General features: G+C 41.5%; 1 protein-coding gene across 5 annotated transcripts in view; it reads right to left on the bottom strand.

Moving 5' to 3' along the window:
- PTPN14 (protein tyrosine phosphatase non-receptor type 14) overlaps window positions 1–23391 on the bottom strand; it is a 174984-nt gene that overhangs the window by 70544 nt on the left and 81049 nt on the right. The gene's annotated exons all lie outside the window — the stretch shown is intronic.

Here is a 23391-nt window from a genome sequence, read left to right as displayed (position 1 = left end):
CATTCCATCCTCTTTGTTCCCACTGCATTTTGAAACTAACATGGTACTGCTTAGGCAATTCATTTAATTATGAATATCTACTTTGTTCCCTTGGCTATTTTAAAAGCTTGTTTTGTTCATCTTTGTATTTCCCCTCAACATCTAGCATAGAGTAGGTCTTCACTGTACGTTTACATTGGAGCAAGACATCACGACAGCCATATGTGATGTGGCCTTTTTTTTTTTTTTTAAAGATTTTTATTTATTTATTTAACACAGATAGAGAGAGAGAGAGACAGCGAGAGCGGGAACACAAGCAGGGGGAGCGGGAGAGGGAGAAGCAGGCTTCCTGCGGAGCAGGGAGCTGATGCGGGGCTCGATCCCAGGACCCTGGGACCATGACCTGAGTGGAAGGCAGACGCTTAAATGACTGAGCCACCCAAGTGCCCCGTGATGTGGCCTTTCTTAAGAACCCGTTAATTACAGATGGGCTGAAAGAAACTCTACATTGTTCCTAGGTTATACTCTGCAATAAATAATAAAAATACACCACATGTCGATCAAACGCTTTGGAGACCTGAACTCTCCACAACTGTCCTCAGTTTCTCTAGATGTTAAGGAATCAGAAGATGCGAATAATCCTTCATTGTTTTTTTTTTTAAGATTTTATTTATTTATTTGAGAAGGAGAGAATGAGAGACAAGAGAGCATGAGAGGGGGGAGGGTCAGAGGGAGAAGCAGACTCCCTGCTGAGCAGGGAGCCTGATGCGGGACTCGATCCCGGGACTCCAGGATCATGACCTGAGCTGAAGGCAGACGCTTAACCAACTGAGACACCCAGGCGCCCCTCGAATAATCCTTCATTGTAACGGTGCCTTAGATTAACAGCATTGTTTTCCAAGTGTTTCCAGGTGCAACAGCTCATGTCATTTCATATTCACAGAGACTCTCTGAGACAATAGGTGACACGTTTCGCATTTACCCATGAGGAAATGCAAACTGAGAGAGGCAAGGTGACTTGTCAGGCCTTCTGACTTTAGAGTCAAGTGCTCTTTCACTGTGACTTTGTGCCTGTGTAGTCAACTGGCATGGTCTGTCATTTCTGTCAGCCTGGAGCATAAATCTGAAAGGAAAAATTGGAAGGACGAAAAAAAGAAACTACAGAAAGCTGTAAACACATTACAACATGAATCCAGGGACCATTTGCTGAACTTTTGCTGCTGGAAATGAACACTCTTCTTCTGCAGAATCATCAAAAGCAGCTGAGGATATCAAGCGTGGCAGCCACTGCCAAAGATAAAATACCGAACCAGCAAACATCTCACTGCCCAAGAATCTAGCATCTTCCTATGCTGCGATGTCTGCCAAAACTGCTCTTGACATTTTCAGGCATGGAAATGTCTGTCTACAATTCTTCCTTTCAACCCCCGTCTAGGGCTCTAGGATTAAAGGACTAGATACTCCTTTTGTTGGATGCAATTTAAGAAATACTTTTGGATGCCCTTTCTTCTTTTGGAGTGTGGTTTTCTAACTGCCCCAGTCTCTAAAGGCAGTCTTCCACATCCCCCAACACACAGGAAACTTGAAAGTAGAAAATGCCATTTCCTCGAAAAGAAAATGATGATCTACAGAGACAACAGACTACACACAGGTGGAAAGAAGCCCTTTGTTTAGGTATGGGGACAAAGAAGGGGGACTGTCAAGCAGAGAACTGTAATTGGCACACCAGAGAAAATTCTTCATTTCTTCCATTTCGTGGAGAAAGCTGCTATAAACACACTCCTCCTTTTCATAAGTTTAAGAATTTAAAACTATCTCATTAATATACGAACACATCAAATGCCTCTTTAGGAGCCAAGAACTCACTGGGGCATAAAACCAAGGAAGGGTATCAGTTCCAGACATTCACTGGCTATACTGGGCATGTGCAGTGGGCACAACTCCATGTCCAAAAGACAGGATTCCTACACAACAGAAGTACTCGGTCGGTACTCAAATTCCCCCTTAAACAAAAAGCTCAGGAGGCTTTTCCTAAAAATTAAGCCTGCAGAAAATATATGGCCTCTTAATATTTAAATATGTTCATGAAACCAGCCCCTAATCTATTGGTTGGAAATCATTATAAAAGCTGTCCAATTCTATGACTATAATGATTTCTTAGCCTCTTACAGCACTTTTATTTAAAAATTACACCAACTTAGACCCAATTTACTGGCAAAATATTAGATATGTACTAGTAAATACATTCAATCATTTATTCATCCATTCGACAAAACTCAATGAGTACACGCTACATGCCAAGAATTGTTCTCAGCACTAGGGAACTGTAGCAGCGACCTAAAAATCACAGTCCTTGCTCTCCTTCAAGGAACTTACATTCCAGTGAGGACGACAAGCAATAATTAAGTAAATAAATAAGTTCCCTGAGATAAAATCAGATAAAAGCTATGGAGAGTAACAAAGTGGGAGGTGGTCAAGAAAGGTCTCTCTGATGAGGCGAACTCTGAGCAGAGATCTGAAAGAAATGAGGAGCTAGCCTTAATATCTGGGGGAGGGATGCTCTGGTGCAGCAGATACAGGGGCTGGTAGGAACAGGTGTAGTGGTGTGTTCAAGAATCGCAAGGAAGCCTGCGGAGCAAGGAGCGAGCAAGAGGACAAACGGTAGGGAACGATGGGGGGAAAGGTCACAGAGGCAAACTGTGATGGAAGGATCTGGACTATTCTGAGTGAGGTGGCAAAGCAGCGGAAGGTGCAGAGCAAAGAAGCCACATAAACAGACACACACTGTAAAGAAAGGCACTGGTTGCTGCATAGACCCTGGTAAGGGGCAGGGGTGGAAGTCAGGACAGCAGGTAGGAGAAGGGGCAGTGGCCCGGGTTGGAAGAGCAGCGGTGCATGTGGGAGGGGACAGTCAGACTCTGGACGTGTTCTGAAGGTTGGACGCGGGCTGCATGAGAAGGAACACTCAAGGACACCTACGAGAGCGCTAGCCTGAGCCACGGAAATAAAAATTTTATTTTTTTATTTTTTTAATTTTAAAAATGATTTTATTTGTGAGAGAGAGAGAGAAAAAGAGAGCACAAGCAGGGGGAGCGGCAGAGGGAGAAGCAGACTCCCCACTGAGCAGGGAGCCCGATGTGGGGCTCCATCCCAGGACTCCGGGATCATGACCTGAGCCAAAAGCAGAAGCTTAACCGACTGAGCCACCCAGGCGCCCCGAAAATAAAAATTTCAGATAAAGACTTTCTTTTGGGGAAAACAGACTGAATTATTGCTTTAAAAAAATTATAACCAGATTATCTTTCACTACAACTTGTAAGTTCATCAAACCACTTCAAACATTTGATCCCATCATTTTTTAAGTTGGGGGATGGGGGGAACTCTTTCTGATATAGTAATGGATTTCTTCTTTTGTTCATCATTCTTCTTCCCCTTCCTGTCCCCTAAATCCTCTGCTTCATAATTCTGTATAAGACATAGCTTTACAGAATGAAGCTCACAAGTATTTCTACCTGTTTTTTTTTTTAAAGATTTTATTTTTATTTATTTGACAGAGAGAGACACAGTGAGAGAGGGAACACAAGCAGGGGGAGAGGGAGAGGGAGAAGCAGGCTTCCCACTGAGCAGGGAGCCCGATGTGGGGCTCGATCCCAGGACCCCGGGATCATGACCTGAGCTGAAGGCAGACACTTAACAACTGAGCCACCCAGGCGCGCCTCTACCTGTTTTCTATATGAATTTTCTGTGCAGACCAAGAGGTGAGGAGACCCGCGCAGTAAGTGTGAAATGAGCAAAGGTTAAGTGGTAGGAAACGGGAAATGAAATACTACTTTCACCCCATCTTTGGCAAAATCTCTGGAGAGGCCAAATCATGGCCTCTTCCCACATGATCTCCATTATAAAACTGTCATACTTAAATAAAAAAAAAACACAAAAGAACAAAAACCAATGTCACCAAAGTAAAGAACAGTAACACTAAAAATGGTCTTTGCAGTATAACTTGACCAAAAAACATGCCCTAAGAAAATTAGAGAAGAAAAACAAGTTTGTGTAATTAATAGTTACAAGTCCACGCATTCTGTTATTGAGGATTTTATTAATTTTATGAAAACTCATTTAGAGCCACTATCACCTCTACCCTGGCAACAAATTCCTATACACAGAACTAAGTCCCAAGTCTTTCTCCACTTTCTCAAGTCAGCACATTCTGTGTAACTTCCAACACTTCAGGCAGTCAGGAATGACTGTGCTTATCGACAGACTGCTTTTCTTGTATAAGTTATGATCATAGATTTAAGGTTAAGTCTAAAAGTAGAATTTGATCAAAAGCATATACAAAGGAAGGGGTGCCTGAGTGGCTCAGTCAGTTAAATGTCAGGTTAAGGTTTTGGCTCAGGACATGATCTCAGGGTCCTGGGATCCAACCCTGAGTCCAGTCAGGCTCTGTACTCAGCAGGGAGTCTGCTTCTCCCTCTGCTCCTCCCCCTGCTCACATGCTTTCGTTCTCAAATAAATAAAACCTTTAAATAAAAAGCATATAAAAGGAAAACATCTTCATTTATAAGTGTTTATATAAACTCTCCTATATATTTATCACCTTCTCTATGGCGGGGACCTATAATAATTAGCACATGAAAGTAAACCATTATCTGGGAACTGAACAACACTGTTTCATGCTCTTTTTAGAGAATATAGTTCAGTATCTAATTTTAATCATTCTGATAACTAGGGTACCATATGCTCTTATAATTCCCAACCGGAATTTTATAAAAATGAAAGAAGCCACTCATAAGCAACTATAAATATTTCAGAAATGTGACCTTCATGAGGGCAGGGGTTTTCTCTATTTTGTTCACGGCCGTATCTCTAGTACCTGCAAGATTCCTAGCGTACAACAAACGCTCAGTGACTACTTACTGAATGTATACACACATACGTGAATGAGTGAATGAAAATGCCACAGTGTTTGGTACATTGTCCAAAACAGCTGTCCACGTTAACTAAAATATTGATTATGCAAAATTGTGGTAAATTAATTATTCCATGTTAAGGATAAATATGTAATATTTAATAAAAAAATACTTACAGAAAGTACTAATGGTAGATAACTTTTTAAAAACAGGGTTTTGGGGCACCTGGGTGGCTCAGTTGGTTTAAGCAGCCGACTCTTGGTTTTGGCTCAAGTCATGATCTCATGGTCGTGAGACTGAGCCCCACATCGGGCTCCATGCTCAGCAGGGAGTCTACTTCAGGATTCTCTTTCCCTCTGCCCCTCCCCTCTCTCTCTCTCTCTCTCTCTCTCTCTCTCAAATAATCTCAAAACATAGGGCTTTATAATGAGGACAGAAAGTAAAAAGAGTGGTCCCTTCATAATTAAAGTACTGGGTACGCCAGATGTAGAAGGTAATACTTTTCCCTAATGAATCACCAATTTAAAACTCTAAAGAAGAAATTACATAATTTAGTTCCATGACACAGAACAAGACTTCATACCAGGAATATATGACCCAATAGTAACAGGAAAGTCTTGTCCTTCAAAAAATTCTGTCTTCCAAGAAATCAAAACCTTATGCAAAGTGATTTAATTATTTCTGTAAGATAGAAATTTTCAAATTCTGCTGTGGTAGAGGAGGTATTTAACAGATTAGGGAGATAACAGAGAAGCTAACTGGTTTCCCCAGGGTCACAAAGCAAGATAACAGGGGCACCAAAAGCAATGCAAAATTGCTGTCCCCTAGTCTTCTCTATTTCTTGCTGAAACCACATTGATTCAATATAATTGGACAAGCAGATACGTCTCTGTTGGCAGAAGAGAGGAATAAACTTCATCATCTCTATTTTATACATCTGAAAACAGGCTCATGGAAGGTAGTCAGCTCGTACACAGTTATGCAAGGAGTGAAGGAGTGGAGCCAAAATATAAATCCAGGGCTCTATCTGCTACACTCGGCCCCTTCCCACCACATTCTACGACACCCATGAGGTGCTTACACTGCAATTTTCCTCTTCTCAGTTCTCCCTTCACACCTCCCACCTTCACCCATCAGTGAGCCCCGGCTACTGGTGGGGATTATCTTACCCTTTGGGTATGTTGGGAAGAAAACAGGCTTACAGACCCTCGCCTGGCTTGTCTTCCCTTCCAATAGTCTTGATTCACTTAGCACAATCCAATGTCTTGATTCACTTAGCACAAGCCCAGTTCAACAGACATTTCCTGTGATGGCTAATTTTCTGTGTCAACTTGACTAGGACCATACTACCCAGATGTGTGGTCAAAGATTATTCTAGATGTGTCTGTGAAGTTAATTTTTAGATAAGATAAACATTTAAATCAGTAGACTGAGTAAAGCAAGTGACCCCCCCATAACGTGGGTGGGCCCCATCCAGTCAGTTGAAGACATTAAGAAAAAGACTGACTTCCCCCAAAGAAGAGGGAATTCTGCCCGCAGACCTCTACCTTTGGACTCAACCTGAAATGCCTCCCGGGGTCTCCAGGTCTCCGGACTGCAGAACTACCTTGCGGATTTTAGACTTGCCAGCTTCCATAATCATGAGAGTCAATTACTTAAAATAAATCAATCTGTGTGTGTGTATATATATATTAGATATCGTTAGATATCGTTATCCTGTTGGATCTGTTTCTCTGGAAAACCCTGAGATACCTTGCCAAAGTTTCCCCTCACCACTCCACCCATGAAGGGTACCTACCCCAGTAGGTACCTACATTATACTACCCTGTAGTAGTAGGTATATTTATGTGACCATCTGAATCTTCCCTAATAGAGTGGAAAACCCATTCAGGACAGGAGTAGCATCGTGTGCCAGTTTTCATTTTACAGAGTGCTTTTATACTTAGAAAATAATACGTGGGTGGAATGAATGCCCAGAGATGAGTCCAGAGGGCAGAGGAGGCTTCCCAAACAAAAGGCAAAAGGAAAAGGGAGATACCTCAGTGACTGGCAAAGACCCGAGGAAGCAGAAGCCCAGGGTGTTGAATACTGATCAGTCAGGGAAGTAAGGGTTTGTGGAAGAAGTAGAGGGCAATAAGGAGGATGCAGACTTGCAATGCTTCCAATGCCTTTGTATGTTTGTCTTTACCTGCCAGGTGATCGTAAGTCATCAAACATTTTTGATAAAAGAAGGAAATTATGAAAACAGCCTTTAAGAAGGATGCTTAGAGTTGGTGGGTACACCATATTTTTTTGAAGATTTATTTTTTTATTTTAGAGAAAGAGAGAGAGAGTGTGTGTGCATGAGCAGGGGGAGGGGCAGAGGGAAAGAAAGAATCCTCAAGCAGACTCCCTGCTGAGCACAGACCCTGATGAGAGGCTCAGTCCCATGACCCTGAGATCATGACCTGAGCTGAAACCAAGAAGTCGGGGGGCGCCTGGGTGGGTCAGTCGTTAAGCGTCTGCCTTCGGCTCAGGTCATGATCCCAGGGTCACCGACTGAGCCATCCAGGTACCCGTGGTGTGCACACCACATTAACAGATGGATTGCAGAGACACAAGAGGCCAAATAATAATGGGAATGGTGGTCAGGCAGTACAGAGCCTGCTTTTCCATTTACTAACCAGTTCAATCCTCAAGGATCCTCCTGTTCATGAAAAAACTGATTCTTGGAAAGGACCAATAACTCACCTGAGGGCAGAGAGAAAGCAACGGAGGCGATTCAAATCCAAGCCTACTCGATTCAAAAGCCTATGCTCTTCCCCACTTCACTGTATTTCAGGCCGGAAGTAAGAAAACATATGGTAGGGGCAGCGTAGGCTGGAACAGATTTAAATGAGATATGTATAGATAGTAGGAAACATATGGATTCTGGGGCCGCGCTGTGTAGGTTCAAATCACAGCTCTGTCACTTACTCATATTGCGATGTTGGGTAAGTTATACAACCTCTCTGTGCCTTAGTTTCTGTCCTATTCTGTAAAATTAGAATAACAGTGCTAACTCTAAAAGCTGTAAGAACTAAATGACTTCACACATATAAAGAGTTTAGAATCGTGCCCTGCCACAAAGTAAGTACTCAATACATCTTAGCGGTCGTCATTATTGCTACTATTACGAAAGATCAATAATCCTATTGATCTGCAACTAAGTGCCAGAGTACTTGCTTTTATGTTTACAGATGTAGCCTAAGGGCCTCAAACATAGTAGGCATTCAATAAATATTTAATTAATGATGAATTCAATATAGGAAGTAAAAGGACAGCAAGGTCAAGTATCTAAAATTTTTCAGCCTTAAAAATGTGCTTTTTAGGGGCGCCAGGGTGGCTCAGTTGGTTAAGCGACCGCCTTCGGCTCAGGTCATGATCCTGGAGTCCCGGGATCGAGTCCCGCATCGGGCTCCCTGCTCAGCAGGGAGTCTGCTTCTGCCTCTGAACCTCTTCCCTCTCATGCTCTCTATCTCTCATTCTCTCTCTCTCTCTCTCTCTCAAATAAATAAATAAAATCTTTTTTAAAAATGTGCTTTTTATTTTGCCAGTAGTAATAAAAATTTTGGAGAACTTTTTGTTGGGTAAAACCTGTGTATACATACTCAGCAAAAGTGAGTACCAGCACAAAAGCCACATGCAAGAATTATCCACAGGACGTGTACTAGGATGCCCTTAATACATGTACTAGAAATGTAAACAGCAGCACAGTTCATAATAGCTCCAAACTGTAAACAATCCAATTGTCCTTCAACAGTAGGATGAGTAAAATGTAGTGTACACACTTCTGGTTATAAAATAAATAAGTCATGGGGATGTAACATACAGCATAGGAAACACAATCAATAATATTGTAATAACTTTGTATGGTGACAGACGGTAACTAGACTTATCATGGGGAACATTTCACAATGTATAAAAATATTAAAATCACTACGATGTACACCCGAAACTAACAGAATACTATACATCGGTAACACTTCAATTTTTTTAAATACAGTATATTCCTGCTGAAATATTATGCAGCATTGAAAATGACCAATCTCTAACTACACACAATACAGATAACTCTCAAAAAATTTTGGTCAAAAAAGACACCAAAGAGCACATGCTATATTATCCCACCTTAAAAACAATCCAGGCAAAACCAACTTATGTTGTTAGAAGTTGGGATAGTGGTTACTCTCGGGGGACAGAGGTTGAGAGGGAAGGTGAAGGAGGATTCTGGGGTGCTGCTGTTTCAATTCTTGATCGAGGGACTGGTTACAGAGGTGTATTCATGTTGCACAGATTCACTGAGCTGTACACTTTGATTTCTGCACCTGTCTATATGTCCAACTTCAACAGTTTATCTACAAAATGACTATTGGTAAAGAAGGTGACAACATGACTCTAAGAGAAATGTCTAACCAGAGCTTGGAGGAATGGTCAGGCCCAGTGTAACAAATGATATAAGGAAGAAGCACCCAGGTGACTTCTAATCTTCAGTTTGTGACAGCAAAAGTATCACAGAGTCATTTAGAGAAAAATGGGGTATTTAGGAAACAATTTGAGGTCAAGAGAAAGTAAGAGGAGGAAAATAGTTCATCAGCCTCTATCTTCCTGGTTCCTAGGAGGATTGGTTGAGATAGAGTGAGCAAAGTGTCCTGTGTGGAGCTGATCGACAAAGGGTAGCGGTCATCATCACCCAAAGAGCCTGAAGCAAGAATGCAACACAAAGCAGAGGGGCTCACATGAGTGCATGCTCCTGCAGGAAAGAGTAGTATTTTATGTATACTTCTGGTGACCTGTACACAGTAGATATTCAATATATGAATGAATGAATGAATGAATGAATGGAAGACTGTCCTGCCAGCAGGAAATCACTAAGATGAGGGTGATACCAAATGAAGACCCATCTGTCAGAAACTACTTCTAAAGGCTGAAGATGACTAAGGTCTACTGCAGATCATATATAAAGAGAAAAATATTTAGAAGCGCAGAGTTCTGGCAAATTGGGGACCAGAAGCTGAAAAGAAGTAGGTCCAAGACTGGGTGAGGCAAAAGGCACCAAAAACCAAGGAGCAGGAGGATTTCAAGGAGTAGGAGGATTTCAAGGAGTGGGCTCTTCCTGTTTAGTGCTGTTCGTGAGTGAAGAGAAGAAAAGGCCACTGGTTCAGAGGTGGGCGTGTCCTTTGGTAAAAGAGGTCAATGTGAGCAAAATTGATAATGTAATTTTTCAAGGACTCAAAAGGAACAGATAAACAAAAAATGACAGAGGCAGCAGGTAAATACATAGAAAAGAAGCCAAAAACCAGATATCCGAAGGTAAGAGAGATATTCAGTAGTAATTAGGACGTATAAAGGTGTATAAATAGACACAAGTATAAATATGTTGTGGTTAATATTTAAGACAGAGAAAAAAACATGGGTAAAACAGAAGGCAAGGAATCTAGGAGAAACAGATATGAAAGATACTTGAGGGGTGCCTGGGTGGCTCAGTCGGTTAAGCGGCTGCCTTCAGCTCGGGTCATGATCCCGGGATCCTGGGATTGAGCCCCACGTCGGGCTCCCTGCTCAGTGGGGAGTCTGCTTTTCCCTCTCCCTCTGCCTGCCTCTCTGCCTACTTGTGCTCTCTCTCTGTCAAATAAATAAATAAAATCTTTAAAAAAAAAAAGATACTTGAAAATTATGGGAAATTGGAGTAAGCCTGGGTAAAGCATTGAGAATCAAGAAAAAAGGCAAACAGCAAGACACCCAGTCCTTGGACTCAGCCGGAGGTGGGAGGCGGGCAACAGCTGGTGGACTGTGTCAAGCACAGGATATGCGCATGCGGCACCACTCTGGAAGCAAATGCTCGGGCTGGCTCTGATCAGGCTGGTTTCATAAGGAGGAGTCAGATTGGATGATTTGTAATGTCCTTTACCATTACAAAATTCTGTGTTTCTTAAATGAAAACCATAAGAGGAGAATCTGTGCAATGCCCAAATGAGCCTCCTTCATCATATCAGCAAACACTAGTCTAGACAATTAAATATATATATTTCATTCCTCATGGTCAAAAAGCTAGATTGATTCTCTCTTCTATTTGAATGCTCTCTAACGCAATTATTTATATATTGAGTCCAGGGTAAGGAGGAGTAAAATGTTTTAGATTTGTTTTGTGTATGTGCTTTCAGGTAAAATGCAAGTATCACAGAGCAGTGGATAAGAATCTCTGTAATTCAATTCAACATTCTTCTCCTACAGATGTTTAAAGCTCTAAATGCATTTCTAATTGTAGTTGTAATTACACAATATTATAAATGAGCAAATAATCACATTAAATGAGAAAGGAAAAACGCCTACTTTGGGAGAATAATGGTTAAATAATCTGTGACACTCTTTTGAACATGAACCAGGTATAAAGAATACAATTTTCCTATCTCTGATACTTGCCAACTTCCTGTGGATAAAATATTTCCAAGCCTTTTTAAAAAAAATAAACGTGGAATTTTTTCGTGAAAGACTGTCAGAATATTAGCTCTCAGGAAAACACATTCACTACTCATAACGAGGGAACGCATCACAATATCATGGGGGGGGTGCATGAGCATAAAGCAACACAAAATCTCTATGTATAGTAAACAAAAATTTGTTTGGAAAATTAAGATAAATCCTATCAGGAATGGAGCCTTTTTATTAAAAAAAATTTTTAACTGAAATATATTGTGCTTTTCCATTGGTATTTGGAATCAAGGATTCAATGAACCAGTCTAGAAAAATACATATTTTTAAAAAACTGATCATGAAAAGAAACTTTAATGTTTTCACAACTTTAGACTTAATTGTCTGAAATGATCTTATTCCTGTTTCTCAGTTTACCTATTGTTTCATCTTTTACTTAAATGCAGTAGAAATCAACAAACCAGAGAAATCCATGAACAGAATTCTCAATTTTGAAAAATTCTCATTTTCTTAAATTAAAATTAAGCCTACAATGTCTAAGTCTGGGGAAATAGTGGCAAAGGTCTCCTTTAAGGTCCTAGAGTACTAATATAGTATAATTCAGGCCAGTTACTACTGCTTTTATTACGGATGCAAAGAACACTAAATTCTTGCACAGTATCGCCCCTATGATGTAAACTATACATTATATTATGTATAATCTATTATGCATTATCAAAGTTTAATCGAAAGGTTAAAATGTTACATTTCAAAGTAGAGGAAATACAAACTGACCAAAATTCCTGCAGAACCTTGGGTGCTCGTTCTGTATATGCCAGGGTCCCATGAAGGTACACGTCGTTATTCTGCAAATGAGTCCACACCATCCATCCTCCAAATTCCTCAGCCTAAACCAGATGTTCCAGACTTTGCAACTCTTTCATTTCTTCCCAGTTCCTTGAAACCCACTCTGTTTCTAACATCCATATACTAACATAAAACACCAGCGACTGCTGAAGGAACATCAAGATAGAGCTGTGTTCCATTTAACCAAACTTAAATAAGTGTAAAAATCACCTGTGGCACTAAATGAAAAAAGATTCCGGAAGTCAGGAGCGGTGTACAGCAATCTGCGTTTTCAAAGAATGCCAACGGACAATTCTGCTAAGGACCACATTTCAAGAGTCAATGGGCTCCCAATTTCTCCGTTTTGCTTTGTTTTTTAAAAAAATCATCATCACTTACCAAGAGTCTATCATCTCCTTAAATAATCTTTAATTGGAATCTGTTTATCTTCTTCAGACTACACTCTCTTCAAGTTACAAGTACTGCAAGATTAGCATCAGGTCAGCCTGGTCCCTCCTGCTGCAGCCAACCTGGCTTCAAGACCCTGAGCAGCTGCTCTGACCATCTGTGAAGCTGTGAGGCCAGGCCTCCCTTACCCTCTTCCCTCACACTCATCTGATAACCTCAGCACAGCGAGCAGGGCCAGCCTGGGCCCTCTGCATTAGATCTGCTCCGTCGCATGGCAGAGGGTTGAGGATGGAGAACCTCCCTGGGAAATATGTATTTATGATAACAATACAGTTTCTGTTTAAATGAGTCTTTGCAACTCTGCCTTTGGGAAGTGTCCAAGAGAATATGGGACAAATTTGAAGTTATCTTCAACCACATTAAAACTTTTACCTTTTGAGATTAATTTTGTTTTCCCGAACTCATGAGTTAGTACCAACTTTGGATTCAATAGCGCTAAACAGTGATTTGGACTCTGCTAATCATGAATTATGTACTAAGCCCCTTGGTGGCACTGTAATGTCTCGACTTGGCTAGGCTGCACTGCATTTCCCAGAATGCGCCTCGCTGTGTGTTTCCAGGTGGGGTGGGCCAGGATTGATTCTTCCAGGTGACTGATAACCTACCCACACAGCTTCCTGAGGGATGCAGCAATTTGTCACTACCATCTAACAGATCTTTTTCATTTAAAAACAAACATTATTTGGATGCCTACTATGTACTGAACGCACTGATAGGCATTTTCTGAAGCTGTGCTAATATCATCTCCTGATTGACTATAAACACAGAAGGTAAGTTTTGGGGAGTTTACAGAGCCTGGCCAAGAAACAAATACCGGAGAGTCAGGTCTTCTGACTTCAGGTCTGTGCTGCTACACAAGTTGTTTTGTTTCTGAATGACATTTTATTCCCATTTTTTTTTTTTTTACGATTAGACCAAATGCCAGTTCTTTGCTGATTCCATCAATCATTCCAAATATACAACATAGTCTGGCAGATACATAACCTGCCTTCAAATTTTTCCATCAGGATCCACAGTTGGTCATTTATTTTGAGGACCCAAATTACTTACCTTTTCCAGTTTTCCTTAGATCTACGGGTTTCTTGCTTTAGTTATCATCATAAATGTCTTGACTACCTCCTGCAAAACATCTGTCCTGGTCAAAAAACACGTGTTTCTAACATTGCTTTATCTCCGTGAGTTTCTATTAAAGTATCATGTGTCTCACTTGCTTTTAGTTCAACTTAGGTAAAATTTGCTGGGTTTTGCTCTGAATAACAGTAACACATTTTTATGCTGGCAAGAAACATTTTTATGCTGGCAAACCATCTACTCTCTCTCCCCAGCTGCAGGCTAAGATTGACGGGCTGACCTTGAAAGAGAGTTCGGCTGGGGTAAAATGAAACATGTTGCAACATGTCCCCCCACCAGGACTCTTGCCCCCCTTGCTTTCCCAAACCGCACCAGAAAAGAGGATCCTTATTTCTTAGTTGCACCTGGTAACTTGACACCGGCTGACACCTTTCTACCGTTTATTTCCAATGTCTCAATTTTCCACTCTTCTAAAGGGCTTAGTGTCATCTGAAAGCTTGGCATTTCGCTCTGTGCCCAGGGCTGCAGATGACTGATAAAAACATTAAATAAAACCCATCTTGGTTCCAATCTCTACATAATGCTATTTAAATGACTCCATTCAAAGAAGTGCCTGTTTTCCTCTACTCTTTGTTTCTTCTGTCTGAACTACTTCCTTCCCTTGGACAAAACTCATCTCTTCCAGTTCCAGTGTGTTTTAGCTATCGCAGGGCAAGGGAGGGGAAGATGGGCAAGGGTTTCTGGAAGTTTAAACAAATCCTATCCATGGGCTCTGCCATGTCTGCCTGCTTGGTTCACCTAAACCCATCCTTAGGAAGAGTCAGGCTCTGTCAATGGGCAGAGTGTGACAATGGGCAAAGTCCCCTTACTTCCTTGGTTCTGCTTCTTCATCTGTAAAATGAAGCAACTGGTCTCTGTAATGTGTGATGTTCTGAGCTTAGACATAAACTATGATTCTAGTAAAGCTTGATCTGCCTTGCTAGAAGGTGAACTGTACTTTCTCAGATAGACCACGTTTGCTTATGATTTTGGTGACTTTTTTTTCTTTTGGCCAAAGAACATTTGGTACCTTTCTTCTGGATGGAACCATTTATGAATAAGGCAGATGCTGAAAGGAATAGGGAGAGGAAATCTGGAAAATCTGAGCTACATCTCCACAACAGAAAGTACAGGGCTATGTAATCTAGCACCCTGGAGTGATCTTCCACTGAAACAAAGTTTTCAAATGAGGGCTTAAGGGAAATGATCCTCCCATATCCAGCTACAGTCTCTGGTAGGTAGCCAAAGTGTTAAGACAGTTAGATGCCGAGTGACATTAAAACCGACTGGGCCAATGAAAAGGTATGGGTTGACCCAAGTACCGAGAAGTCCTTCAAGTTATATGGATAGTGGCCACAGTCTAAAGGCCTACAGGACCAGTCAGGTCACAGGAAGGAGTAAATGTTGTCCACTCTAACACTATGGGCCGGGCGGGAAGTGGGACAAACTGCAGAGCATATGCCTATACGTAAGGCATCCAAATTCAATTTTTTTAAAAAATTTCATTTTTTAAAAAATGTCCAGGTGAAACAAAACCTACTGGGAGACCAGAATCCACCCTTATGGCACCAGTTTACCACCTGTCACCTCACAGGAATGTTAGTTGTCTGGATTTCTGTTTTGACACTTCAGTAAAAATTAAACCCCCCTGTTACGCTGGAGAGTACGGGGACATATGGACAGATGTATTTCGCTGGCAATGTAACATAAAAGATTCAATTTATTTGATGGATGAAATCTCTACTTATTATTAATAAAACTTCTGTCAGAAAAACAATCCTTTATCAGAGGCTAATAATAGTGCCCATTCACAGGTTCTGGGGAGAACTGAAAAAGATAATCGTTGAAGATACTTAGCACAGCACCTCGCACATAAATGCTGGTCAGTGTCATTATTACTATTATTAAATTATATCAGTTGATGGAATGCAAACCACATTCTTGCACAGAACCCCAAAGAGGAGGTTTGGAAGTCTGGTATGGGGTCAGACAACAGCGCTACTGCCATAAGGCACAACGAAGGAGTCTGTGCTTTCCAGATCCCTCTGCTGCTCAGGCACTGTGGGTCTCTGTGATGTTAAAAACATGACATCTGTGACTTTCTTCCCCCTTCCACACCCATTCAACCCCAACCTAAGGTCCCAGCCCTGAGAGTCCAGGAAAAAGGTAGAGCAAAGGATTCTAAAACCTTTACTCCCCGTTTCCCTCCGCTCCCAAGATTTTCAAAAGCCCATTTGAAACTAACACACCATTGGCAATCCCACCCATTATAATGATACCCCTACAAATCCTAAGAATCCTTCACAAGGAAGTGGATATCTTTAAAAAATTCATAAAGCATAGCTGGCATGCTTTGACATGACCAAACACCTCTTCCCATAGCTTCTGTTTGTTTTCCCATTTCCACCCCTCAGCTAAAGGTAAACACTGCTGTGTGGGATCTTCAGGTTCTACTCAGCTTTTGAAAAAAAAGAATATGCTAAAATTTGAGTCCATGCTCTATTTCAAATCTTTGATATTCCCTGGGTCGAATGTGGAATCTCTCAGTCTTCTGCAATGTACCTCTGATAAAGAACTATTTGGAATCAACGACTGAGTGAATGAACAAATGAATAAAATTATCTTTGGAAAGCAAGAAATACACAAAGACCGCTAATATTACCCTTGCTTAAGAAATTAAGTTATTTTCAAAATGGCTTACTAGGAACCCGTTATTTGTTTGCTTTTGGAAAAGTTCAGGATAGATCATCAAATACCGGTAAACGCACCTTAACCATAGGATTACAAATGAGATAATTTTAACACTTTAAAAGCAAAGGCTTTTTGAGGTATACTACTTCACCTATTTTGGGGAAACTCTGCTTTACTCATGATTAAGACATACATAAGTATATCTTACTTTACAAACAGTAACAATCAAGACATCAGAGCTTCTTTTGAAATATGAATGACACCGATGTATTTCCTTTTGAAAATCTCATTTTTCAGGGCACCTGGGTGGCTCAGTCAGTTAAGTGTCTGCCTTCAGTTCAGGTCATCATCCTGGGGTCCTGGGGTTGAGCCCTGAGACTGCTTCTCCCTCTCCCTCTGCTCCTCCCCGCACCCCCCACCCCCACCCCCCACTGGTGTTCTCTCTAATAAATCTTAAAAAAAAAAGAAATTCTCATTTTTCCATGCATCATAGGACACCTACAATGAATAATCATGTCAAGTGATATTACTAAAATATACTGAATTTTTATTACTGTTTTCTCTCCCTTAAAGGGAAAGAATAAAAAAACCACATAGATTATGTTTAAGGGTTAACTTCACTTCATCTGTCTATACTTTGTTGTTCTAATGGTAGTAGGTTGCCAAAATAGCTAACAACCTCCCTGCATGTCTTGCAAACTGTATCTTTTTCCTGGAGCAGAGGGGTTAGGGAGTGGGACAGGAAGCCGCCCCATGCATTGGGAAGACTCAAACAATCAAGAAGGGGGCTAAGGTGCACCCCTGATTTAATTAAGAAACATATAAACTTTGCAGAGTCATCTTCACAGTAAAATATGAAGAAAGCCTAGTTGAGGAATGAGATACGCTAATCAATCAGCTTCCCTAAAGGAAATCAAATTGATTTTATAACAGCTCCCAGACTGCGCAGGATTTTCCCGTGAGTCAGGTCCAGGAGCTGAAACGGTTACCAGGGCCATGTTTTTATTTTCATATTTGCATAGGTAGCGAAAATTTTATTTTCGTTCCACAGCAGGTCTTTTGTTTTGTTTTTTTCTTTTTCTCTTTGATCACGCCCATAACAGTAGACTCAGATCCACCCATAACTGAGAGCAAATCCTAAGGCAACATCAAAACAAGAAGAGAATGAACAGAGATGGAAGTAAGGAGGCTCTCCGGGCAGGACTGGCAACATAACTCAGAGTCTACTGAAAAACAAAAATGCAAGATCCGTGGTTCCAAAATTATTAAGAATCTCAAGAGGGCCACAGCAGAGCATGAAACCAAGCGCAGGGCCTTTCTGAGCTCGGGGCTGGGCAACTAACTGCCCAGGTCCCAGGCCCATGAAGCCAGACTGTGCAAGACACTTGCCAGGCTCTCAGGGTTTCTCCAGAACAGTGGGAAAGCCTTCCCCAGGAAACAAGCGGGGTCAGCAGTGTAAGCTTGCAGGGCAAACTCAAACAGCAATAAATCACATACATGGAAATGAAATAACTGCTTGGAGACACAGCTCTTTGCAAAGAGGGGGACTGTGAAGATCTGTCCGATCTTACACTCCCTCTGGCTAGCAAAATGCCTGACACAGAATAGGTGCCCAATAATGGCTGAAATGCAAAATAATGCAAATGGCAACTAACATTTTCATCAACTAATCCTCTTTTGGGGAGCAGTTCTTCCCTTGGAGACTGCTCTGCTCTTCCTAGACATTGCCCTCTCCTCTCCTCAAACAATACATCACCCACTCAGAATAATGTTTAAGGTGAAATCCTAGTAGAGTAGCAAGGGCATCTTAAAATATCTAAAATATCTGGCAGAAACAACTCCGTTCTCAGCCATCAACAGAGAGAGAGAGAGAAAGAGAGAAAACAAGTTCCCATTCACCAGCTGGAGCGGGCCAGGAAGAAGAGCTGCCATTCTCAGCCAATTATATTATCTACGGGGGACTCATGCTGAATCTTAAGTCTGAGTTGAAGGGAGTCCCTATTTCCCAGCCCACGGGTAAACTTTAAATAGCCATTAAAATGACATTTCAAAACAATAAAAGAACTCAAAGAACCGGAGAAACAAAATAAATGGTGTTGTAAAAGGAAATGGAAACATTACCATAATTAGAGCTTTTAAAAGAGACACTTTAAACAGTGGTTGAACGCTGACTTGTTTACAGTTGCACTCAAGGCACATTGCATCGGTATTTACAAGAAAGGAGAGTGGAAGAAAGCTTTTGTTAGGGTCACTGGAACTACCTCCTGAAACCTAGTTAAAAACAAAACAGAAAACAACAACAACAAAAACCAAAACACCATTCTGGCCTTCAAAGGGATGTAAGGATTCATCTAATCTGGCTTTGCCATCAATATGCCATAGGCCCAAATACGTAACTGGAGGAAAAGAGCCTCCATCAGAGTCTACACACTTAATAACCTAACTCCCTTGTCACTCACCATCATGAAAAAATGCACTTACGCTCTTGATGAGACCTCAACGGTGCGGTTTTCAATGTGGGTGTTTATCCCAGTTAAGTGAAATGACACCCTGTCCGGTAAGTTCTTCCCAGACAGGAACGTCATTTAACATAGGACACTATACGGGCCCAAGCAGAGATGAAGTTCTTTTTAAGTCCTTCTGATAGTAACTGGCAGGTGCACCTCACAGGCTAGAATTCAGCCTCATCGTCCAGTACTTGAGAGAAGGTGGAAGACAGACAGAAGAACCCCTGAGCCTAAAAAGGAGGGAGCCCCACGGAGGCCGAGAAGTGCAGAAAACACAGAGGAAGCACCCACTCCACAGAGGGAGCTTGGAACAGGGCCCACAGCCTTGGAGTGGCCGCCAGATGTACCAGATGTGCTAAGACGGTCCCTGGCAAGGGGAGCGACAGTGCTGGCTACAGCGGGGGTTTTGCTTCTGCACAGCACTCACCACTAGGAGGGCAGAGAGCCCCACCTGAACAGGCAGGCTACAGACCTGGCCTGGAAAAGAAGGAAAGGTTATCGGACTTCATTAGGACAAGCAGAAGCTCCTGGGCACCGAGCAAACGTACCATTCACCATGGAGTGATGCAAAGACAAATGTGTTTTGGTAAAAGGAAAACATCCAAGAATTAAAAATTTTAGAAACTGTGGCATACGGTCAGTAACTAACACTTTGAAACCTAAATTCACCCTGAAAAAAATTAGTCTCTTCAAAGTGTTCTCTTTAGTACTGAAAAAACTTGGGGAGGAACTTCCTCACTGGAGGAAGACTTGGAAAAACCCCAACCCTTAACTAGAAGCAGTAACCTCGGCCAGCTTTCTGGCTTCCCCTTGCTATTATTAAGTATCCTTCTGTTTGACGGAGGATTTCTCCACCTCTCATCAACCATCTTTTTTCTTTCTGTGTCCAGAAAAATCTGAAAACCCTGTGTTTGTACTGAGCCCGTTGCTATGCAAATCATTAAAACACATTACAAAAATCTTTCCTTTGAGTCAGGAGGAGAACATAATGGAGAAAGAGGAATCGCTAGCAGGAGTCCCTTTGCTGAACAGAGAAGCTGGCAAAAAGGAACAGAAGAAGCAAAGCAACGTGGAAAAAATTATGGTGGTCCCATCCCTTGCATCATTTTAACCAGAGTGGGAAAACTGACATTTTCAAAGCCCCAAGGTAATGCGTCTTGCAGTTTGGAGTGGGGTTAACAAACCCTGGTCTTAATCTCTTTAATTCCTATGGTTTCATGACTCAACTCCCATTTCTCTACTAGTGTGTTCTTTGTATCAGCTTTTTCGCACTTCTGTAAGAATATCAAGAGATTTTTTTTTTCCTTCTATGGGTACTCCTTTGTGTATTCTCCTTTTGATATCTTTTGTCTTCTTGTTCAATTATCACCTAAAGGTAGGGCCTCAATTGTCCATTTGTTCTCCAACTCAATCACAGTACATAGGCAGATTTCCTTCTCTTATGAAGAGATTTGTTCTTCAAAAATCCTATCCAGGAGATGAGATGAAACACAGTATGTCAAAATGAATGTCAAAAAAAGCAGAGCTTCTCAGTTTTCTAATTTAAAAAATCTGGGCCTGATAACTGTCATAAAGTCAATCACTTTCTGAGATAGTTTACAATCAACATCATTCTCAAATTTTTGTTGTGCTGTTCCTAGTATTCTATTAACCTGCACGTTTTCAAGGGTGGGATTGCTGGGGACAAGAGGTGAGATACACAACTTGTAAATATATCCTCCTTCCACCACTGCTATGTGTCTTGATATATATGGGTTCACATACACCCACCCCCCAAAACAACTAGAGTACTGATTTGAAACTCTTTGTCCTTATTCAGTCAGAAAGAAGAAATGGCTGGGCCCTACTAATGCTATAGAACCTGTTTTATTCTCAAATAGAAGTAGCCAAACCATTGCAAACATGTGTTGGGTGAAAACAAGTTTGGTTGGCTCCAGACAAAGGCTTATTTTTTAAGCACAGATGGTTGAATGGCTGCCTCCTCCAACGGGTTGCCCACAATCAAAGACAGATTCCTATTTCTAATCTATGCAAATATCTTACTCTGCGGGGCATCACAAAGACTAACTGTTTTGTGTCAGAGTGGCAGATCTCAGGTGCTCTCAGAGATGCCAAAGCACAGCTCCACCTGAAATGCCTGGTAACTGGGATAACAGTGAATGGCTGAAGCGTTAGTCACTAACCAGCTCCTAATGAATGCTGTCGGGGCCTTCTGTGAAACATTCCTCTGGAATCCTGCCCTACCACCACTGCTTCTTCCTTGGCTGCCCTGCCTGGAAGACGGTTTCAGTATTCATTTTGGACCCCGATGCTTCTAAAACCTCCCAAGAAGGCTCAGATTCCCAAAGGCTCCTAATGACCATTAGTAGCATTCTTCACCTTGAGTTCAGCTCATTTATTGGTCTCTAACACCAAACCCAGGAACCGTGAGCATTTTAAAATGGCATTCTGGCCAAACCAGGTCTCCTCTGCACTCTTATCTAGTCCACACGCCCACAACCCAGGGTACATCTCATGAATCACACCTGGGTCACTTCCCAAGTATACGCCATTCTCTCTCTCTCCTTTCTCCATCAATTTTCCTTTCTGTACTTAACAACACTTTTCTTTCTTATTTCCTCGTCTCCCCAGCTAGTCTTTCATTTGCTCTGACATCCTTTGGCACATTCCAGTTTTGGGGCTCCTTGGAGCAACAAAAATTTCTGCAACGCTGGGGAAAAAAAAAACCAAACAAACAAAAACCCACAACTCCTCATGCTAACCTAGCTCCTAACTTAAACGTCTTCTGCCATAAAGAGAGGGTTGTGCCTGGGCGCCTGGGTGGCTCAGTTGGTTGGGCAGCTGCCTTCGGCTCGGGTCATGATCCTGGAGTCCCGGGATCAAGTCCCGCATCGGGCTCCCCGCTCGGCGGAGAGTCTGCTTCTCCCTCTGACCCTCCCCCACCATGCTCTCTCTCTCTCCCCCATTCTCTCTCTCAGATAAATAGAATCTTAAAAAAAAAAAAAAAAAAAAAGAGCGAGGGTTGTGCCTTACATCTATACAGTTTAGTTCCATGTTTAAGTCTAAAAACGTCCTTCAAGTTTTATTTTCTTTGTTAGTTTTTCTGATCAGAGGACAGTAACAGAGTTCACTTCAAAATCCTTGGTTGGAAAAGATTTCATTCACTCCTTACCAAAACATATGAAATGAACCATGCTAATTGAGCAAAAAAGAAATTCTAAAGAAAAAGGAAAGAATTCCTTCCTGATCTCCAGTCTCAATCCCTACCATAATTCTTACATCAATTTTTGAGATTTAAACACTTTCTGTGTCAGCTTGTGAATGCAAATATTGACAGTCAAATAATCTGGCATGAAAGTCTACTTGCCTGGAAAATCTAAAATTGTAAAGAGCTTTAGAGGTTAACTAATTTGTTAGTTACTGAGTCTGGATGAATATCAGAACCACCTGAAGAATACTGTTTATTTTAAACAATATAGTCTCCTAATCCCCAGCCCTAGACATTCCAATTCAGACTTCTGTTACAGCCCTAGAATCACATTTATAGTAAATGCTCCCTAGCAGGCCTCGGTCAGTCTGAGAACTACTGATCTAGTCCAACACCCAACCCAATATGGTGGTCTCCATCTATCCACTCAGTACCACAGCACTATGAACCAGGGCACTCACCCTTTCAGAAGTCTGCTTGTTCCACATTTTTACGGTTTTAATAACTAGAAACAGTGTTCCTGGGTTGAGTCATATAACCAAAGTTTTTCAATTCCTTGCACTTCACTTATTATGGGCCCAAATTTTGTGCTCCAGAGTTAACACAAAATTCCCTCCCCACAAGAGTCTTCAAATTTCCAGGGACAGCTACTGCACTCTTGCAAGTCTTCATTTTTCTAAGCTTAATCAACCTGTTTTAGCTTCACAAAGCACAACTGCTGAGTCCCTCACCAGTTACTTCCACTGCTCTTCCTCAACAATAGACCTTACAGAGTATGTCCAGAGTAGCAACACTTTGTTTTTTCTTACAGACTGAACTTTGCCTAATAGGCATTAATTTACAGTCCATGTTTCATCCTTGTTACCCACTGCCTTGCATTTCACAGTCTGAGGGCTGCGAATCAGCAAGGACTTAACCTAATGCTGTGTTCCTGACCCTGTGTAAAGTACTCAAGGAGGATTCAGAAGCCAGGGAAAACTGTCCCATTCTGAAGAGTTAATAACTTCTTGCACAGAAAGGAACCTGCATAAGTGAACAAACTTGAAAATGGTGCACAACATCCAGCCAAGGGCTTCAAATGAATGACACCTGGAAGACTGAACACGGGTTTTCTGGGATCAGGCTGTGAGCTATTTCATGGCCTCTGCTGACAGAAATACCACCTAGTTAACAATAGTTTTTGATTAAAAAAAAAAAAAAAAGATGGAAACTATCACCGTAAAATGTATACAAAAATTTGAAG

Source organism: Callorhinus ursinus, unplaced genomic scaffold, assembly GCF_003265705.2.
Source record: "Callorhinus ursinus isolate GAN/ISIS: 27379988/994484 unplaced genomic scaffold, GSC_fseal_2.0 scaffold13, whole genome shotgun sequence".
NCBI classification, from domain to species: Eukaryota; Metazoa; Chordata; class Mammalia; order Carnivora; family Otariidae; genus Callorhinus; species Callorhinus ursinus.
Note: the sequence above shows the minus strand (reverse complement) of the source record. Positions and strands in the feature narration are given on the sequence as shown.